At 47.8% G+C, this 6,022-nt stretch overlaps 1 long non-coding RNA gene across 1 annotated transcript; it reads right to left on the bottom strand.

Annotated features, from left to right (window-relative positions):
- Positions 1–2,666: 2,666 nt before the first annotated feature.
- LOC115578461 (uncharacterized) lies at positions 2,667–3,703 on the bottom strand. The gene is made up of 2 exons (XR_003983456.1): positions 3,560–3,703; positions 2,667–3,477 (listed from the first exon to the last, which is right to left on the bottom strand). It is a non-coding gene; the product is annotated as an uncharacterized LOC115578461 (long non-coding RNA).
- Positions 3,704–6,022: the final 2,319 nt, after the last annotated feature.

Raw genomic sequence — 6,022 nt, forward strand, 5'->3', positions numbered from 1 at the left:
GACCTGGACCATTTATCTCCATGCACATACATGGACATCGTCAATTACCTTGTTTTTGGTGTAAGTTACTACACAATGCAGGAGTTTAAAAGCCACAAGTCTTTGGAAAGTTACGAGACTTTCTGCTGTGGCTGGGTGCAGGAGTTAACATTCGTTTTAGTGTGTTGTAATTACATTGCATTTAGCAGACACTTCTTGACCAAAATAACAAAGTAATTAACTGCGACTGTTTCGTAAACACTAGATTGTAATGAGATGTTCAATGTACACAAACGTTTTCAACATGTTTTGATGTAGGCTAAAGCTGTGTATGTTTAGGTATTTAGTTGTTATTTGATTTGAGCCCAATGACACATACTGTACCAGGTTTTTGTGTTGGGTGTTGAGGGCTGCAAAGTGGACAATCCAGTTCTGGGTTGGCTAGGGTAGTTAAATGTGTGATTGCAAGATGTAAATGTCCTGGTTAGATTAAAGCCATTAACAGTGTGAATGCAAGGTGTATGAGATTCAGATGAGGCTGCAGACAGTTTTGTAGACCTATGTTTTTCATATGTATCGTGTGAGGTACTGGAGCAGTTTTTAACGCAGCAGTGACTTCCAGGCATGGTAAAACAGTGCAGAATTGTAAGATCCTCCTCTACTACCGAGTTAAGAACACACGTAAACAATTGTGTTTTGCCGCCGGAATCCTGCCATCATGGCGGAGAGGGGGAAGATCCCGCAAGATACCGTGATATCGAGGGGAGGGGCTCTGTACCATGACGACAACTCCTCACTCTCAATAGGCTTGGCTAGTCGCTACGTCATCATATCCAAAAAGCCACTTCCACTTCGCTAACATTCTAACGGTTTCTTCTACTGTCAAATGGTGCAGTGCTGTGTCCCGTGTTGTAATAACCGAAACGATGTTAACAAAAACATCTCTTATTACCAATTTCCCCTCGATGAAAAGGAGAAGAAGAGATGGCTAAAGTTGATACGGTAAGTTGGATCTCAAATGATGAACAATAATAACAGACTAGCGGTTACTATCTAGCCAAACGTTACTAGTTAGGTACTACTACTAGCAAGTGCTAGCTTTGTTTCTTTTGCCAGCACTTCGAAGTGCTTTCAAGGTTATCTTTATCCTTCTTGAACTGCTACCAGTAATCAGTATTGTGCCTGAACGCATTCAGTGAACGATCGTTCATGAACTCGTTCATATTTTGGGCGAACGTGAACTGAACGTACTGTATTCTGCCTCAGAGCTGCAAAGCGTTACGCTTTGAGTGTGACAGTCACGCAATTTGACCCATTCTCACACCACACGCCACACTTGCCATTTCTCACGCTTATATTTCCCCATTCAATACTCTATATTTATTTTTTTATGATAATAAACTTTGGTCCTCGCGGATTGCCGTAGTTCGAGTAACTCTGATTGACTGACCGAGATAACCAATCCCAGACCAATCCATCAGTCCTTTGTGCCTAAATCTAACCAACCACAGAAGGCACCACGCAATATTAACCAATTAGAAGCATTGTAAGGCGGGTCTTGGCATCTCAAACTATCTTTCACACGCAGCAGCGCCGACATTTAAAACCCACTCGACGTTCTCCTGTGTGTGAAAGAGAGAGCGCGGGTGAGTGTGTGTGTGTGTGTGTGAGAGAGAGAGTGTGAGTGTGTGCTTCTTTTTCGTGCATTTGTTAGTTGCAGTGTGCTTTTTAATTAATATGAAATTAAATATACTCTATTTGAAGGCAAGTTTGTTTTTTGCCTGTTTATGTTACTGAACTCATTGTAATAAAATGATTCTTTCAGAATTTATTTGATTTAAAAAATTTTTGGTAATGCGTCGTAAATTAAAATTTTTATGGTCTTAAAATGTCTTAAAAAGGTCTTAAATTTGACTTACTGAAAACTGCTAGAACCCTGATAAATGTATTTTGTCAAAATTCTTGTTACAATTTTCATTTCCAATTTCTGGTTAATTAAGGCTAGCATTAGGAGGCCACAGTGCAGGGAGAGCCGCTGGCATGGAGGTGAAGACATCAGTCTTAAGGAATAAATCAACGTTAAAACAGGCCAAATCGATGTTAAAAAAGGCAAATTTTTTTTCGCCAAACACATCGCATGGCTAAAGTTTCAGGTTTCAAAAGCAACTCCGTACATCAACAACGTCAACAGCAAACCTGAAACGGCACATTGAACTACCTAGCCTTTCAAGGTATGTGCGAGTGAATAAAAAATCAAAAGACACTGCAACAGCTAGCCAAAACAGATCCTCTACCACCCAGATCTGGCAGTAATGTTGTATGTATGCTAAGGAAGACAGTCAGTGTCTGTGCTGCATAGAAAATCATTAGACTTTGAAGTGAGACTGACTTTGACTCTAGTAGACCTAGCTAAACAACACATCTGATAATAGAAGTTGGTTCTGCAAGTTGGAGGGAGCCTGAGATGTAAGATGTTAACAGTGTTGTGCATGAACTAGTTCAAAATAAGTGAACAAGTTTATTTTTCTATGAACTTTGAACTGAACTTAATGTGGCGAGGTGGAAGCTAGGGGTGAGTGTTGCCGAACAACGCCACCTGGGGAATTTCGCCACAGGAAGTAGTTACTGTTTTACTAGGAGACTATAAGGTCACAGGTTCGTAAATCACCACTGGGCAGGAGACAGTGTTCAAAATATAGAAATACTTTTATTGTACAATGGGTTTTTTTTAGTTTCAAAATTTACCAAGCCATCTCACATTAATCACTGGGCCACAAAAAGGGGATGGACAGAGCTGGGCTTGCCACGGCGGCCTGAAACCAAAGAGGAGGGAGAAACAAACCAAAATAATAATATCACCCGTGACACTGCACACCCACGCAACTGAGAAGTGAACCCGCCACCAGGGATTGGGTCGCCGCTCTGAGCTCCAGCACCTGTCCACAAGGAGAGAGGGAGAATTAAAATGGCCTCACAGTCTGGCTGGTATCTCTCACACACACACACACACACACACACACACACACACACACACACACACCAACAATAAAGCATTATAAAAAAAGGAACCCAAAATAACCAATTAAATCTTCAAATACAATTAAACAAAAACGATGAAAAATAATACAAAGAAACTCAAATTTACACTTAACAATAAACAAATTAATAAATCAAGCTTTTCCTCAAATCAATAAACCCATGCAGCAGCCCCCAGAGAGCCCAGCATTAGGGCTCTGATGACAGCTCTGTGAGGGGGATGCTGGACCCAACCTCAATTCAGAAAACCCCCCAAAAAAAGAAAACAACAAAAATAATTTTTTTTAAATGACACCAAAACAGCTGCCTAAAATCAGCAGCAGCCAAACAATGGAGCCACACAAAACAGCAGCGTCGTCCAGGGAGCCGTGGCGATGAATGAATGTTTAAATGGACCTCACCGGCGCAGCGTCACAGCAGGCCAGGTAGCAGAGTTATTGCACGGCTTCTGCCTGATCCAAACTGTGGCACAGAATGTTAACAATTAGCCGGGGGTCGAGCAGCGGTTAGAAGGGAAAGAGGAGGACGGACAACGCCGACTTACCACGAGGACGCACAACCACACCCAGGAGGGCTTCCAGCGGAGCAACGCGGGCCCCACGGCAACAGCAGCCTGCCACACTACAGCAACAAAAAGGAGAACCGTGTCACCGATGCGCCCTGCGGCACACTAAGTGGGAAGGAGGACAGCGGTTCGCATACCTGTTGTGCAACAAGAGGAAACGTGCGCCAAGATGATCCGCCACGCCAAACCGGGCTCCACCACACTCCGACACGCCACAAAGGCTCAAACACCTGCACCAGCTCTGCCACGCCGGGCCACAGCCACCACGGAGGATGAGCAGAACCGGAAAGGAGAAAGGGATCGCAGGTGTGACCAGGCCAGTATAAATAAGCGCGCAGCGCCGCCCATCAATCAGTGCGTCAATCCACACCTAATGTGGATGGAGCGAGGAGGAGTGGGGGGGGGGCATGTGGGAAAAGATGAGACCGTCCTGCCACATTCTACCCCCTAGTTCTGCATCGTCGCCCCGACGATGGATAAACTCTCAACACACTAGCACCAAGGCCGGAAGACTGCTGACTGCGCATTTGACACGGGCCCTACAAGTCCAATGGCCCCGTTGGCCTCATGAATCACAGGCTGAGGAAGATGATAAACATTTGAGTGTTGCCCAGCTGTTAATCGAGGGGTACGACATGGAACTGATGGACCAGTGGTTGGTGGATGCCTCTGAGAAGAGGGAGCTGCTGCAGGGGTCTCAGGAACTGGCCGGCTGTCCACCAAGGCCACCTCATTGGGCCCTGTGGATCCTGACAATCCTGAGGCCACAGAGACAGTTGGTGCGGGGGTGCCGGGAACCAGGACCCATAGATCACCCCCAAGAGAATCATCCGAAGCTTCGGAGGTCCCTGGAGGGGAAGACAGATGGAAAAGAGGAACGGGTTTGAGCCCGACCTGGGCTTTGAGCTGGTTACGGTGCACGTTCCGGGTCTTCTGCAAGTCATCCACTGGGGCGATAGTATAGACAGGTCCACCACCAGAGGGAGCTCTCAGGACCTGGTAGACAACCGAGCCCCAAATGTCCTGGATTTTGTGGCGACCCCTAGCGCTATGGTCACGAAGATAAACCAACTGGCCCACCTGCAGCGTAGTGTCACGTATTCCCTGATCATGACGCTCTTTACGACGTTCAGCAGCCACCAGCAATCGCTCACGAGCATTGCCAAAAGCCACCTCAAGTCGGGCCTGGTGCTCGACCAGCCAGTCCTGAACCTCCCCCGGCACTGGGTCCTGGACACGACCCAGAAGGAAATCGATGGGAAGCCGGGGTTCCCGACCAAACATCAAAAGAAATGGTGACTCTCCAGTACCCTGATGGGGGGTGGTATTGTAACAGAAGAGCACATGGGGAAGACAAGAAGCCCAGTCACGTTTCCGTGACGCTGGTAAGGTGCGCAAGAGGTTGTGGAGCGTTCTATTAAATCGCTCGCACTGCCCATTGCCAGCAGGATGGTACGGAGTGGTACGTGACTTGCTAACCCCATACAAGTGACAGAGCTGTTGGATCAATGCACCCTCAAAACTCCTGCCCTGATCGGAGTGAATGCGGCCCGGGACACCAAACCTGAAAAACCATTCGTTCAGCAGAACCTGAGCAACAGTGAATGCTCTCTGATCCCGAGTTGGAACAGCCACAGTGTACTTGCTGAATACGTCAGTTATCACCAGAACATTCTCAAAACCACCCTGGGAAGGCTCCAACAGTGTAAAGTCCATGGCCACGATCTCGTTTGGCCGCGATGCCAACAAGTGCCCCATGAAGCTGCCAGGCGTCGGTCTGGTGTCCTTCGCCACCTGGCAGCGCTCACACCCTTGGACCCACAGGTTGATGTCGGACGTCATTCCTGGCCAATAACAACGCTGTCGCACAAGCTCGGTGGTGCGCTCCAGACCCTGATGCCCATGTTCCTGGTGCAGCTGTGTCAAAGTGTCATGCTTGAGGACGGATGGCAAGACAAGCTGGAGAATTTCCTCCCCCCCATCTGGACGATGGACCCGACGGTACAGCACACCCTCCCTTTCCACAAGACGATCCCATTGTTTTAGCAAGGCCAAAGACAACTTGGGGAGCTGCCGTTTCTCCGCTGGTGTAGGCTGAATCTGCCTTCTCCAATGCACCAAGATGTCTTTCAGGAGGGAATCAGCCTCCTGCAAAGCACGGAGGTCGGGCAAAGAGTGAAGGGGAAAGACCGATACCACCGCCTGGGTTGCGGACACCAAGCTGGGACGAGGAGCTGACTGGAGAGTAGCAGGGACAGAGGTGCTGGGCAGGACCTGCTCTGCCAAACTAAGGCTGGAAGTGGGCTGCCGGGACAGGGCATCAGCGTTTTTATTGCTGCGACCGGATCGATACTTGATCTCGAAGTCAAATGCTGCAAGTTGAGCAGCCCAGCGATGTTCAGCTGCGCCTAGCTTGGCAGACTGGAGGTAGCTCAAGGGATT

Source organism: Sparus aurata, chromosome 3 (assembly GCF_900880675.1).
Source record: "Sparus aurata chromosome 3, fSpaAur1.1, whole genome shotgun sequence".
NCBI lineage: Eukaryota > Metazoa > Chordata > Actinopteri > Spariformes > Sparidae > Sparus > Sparus aurata.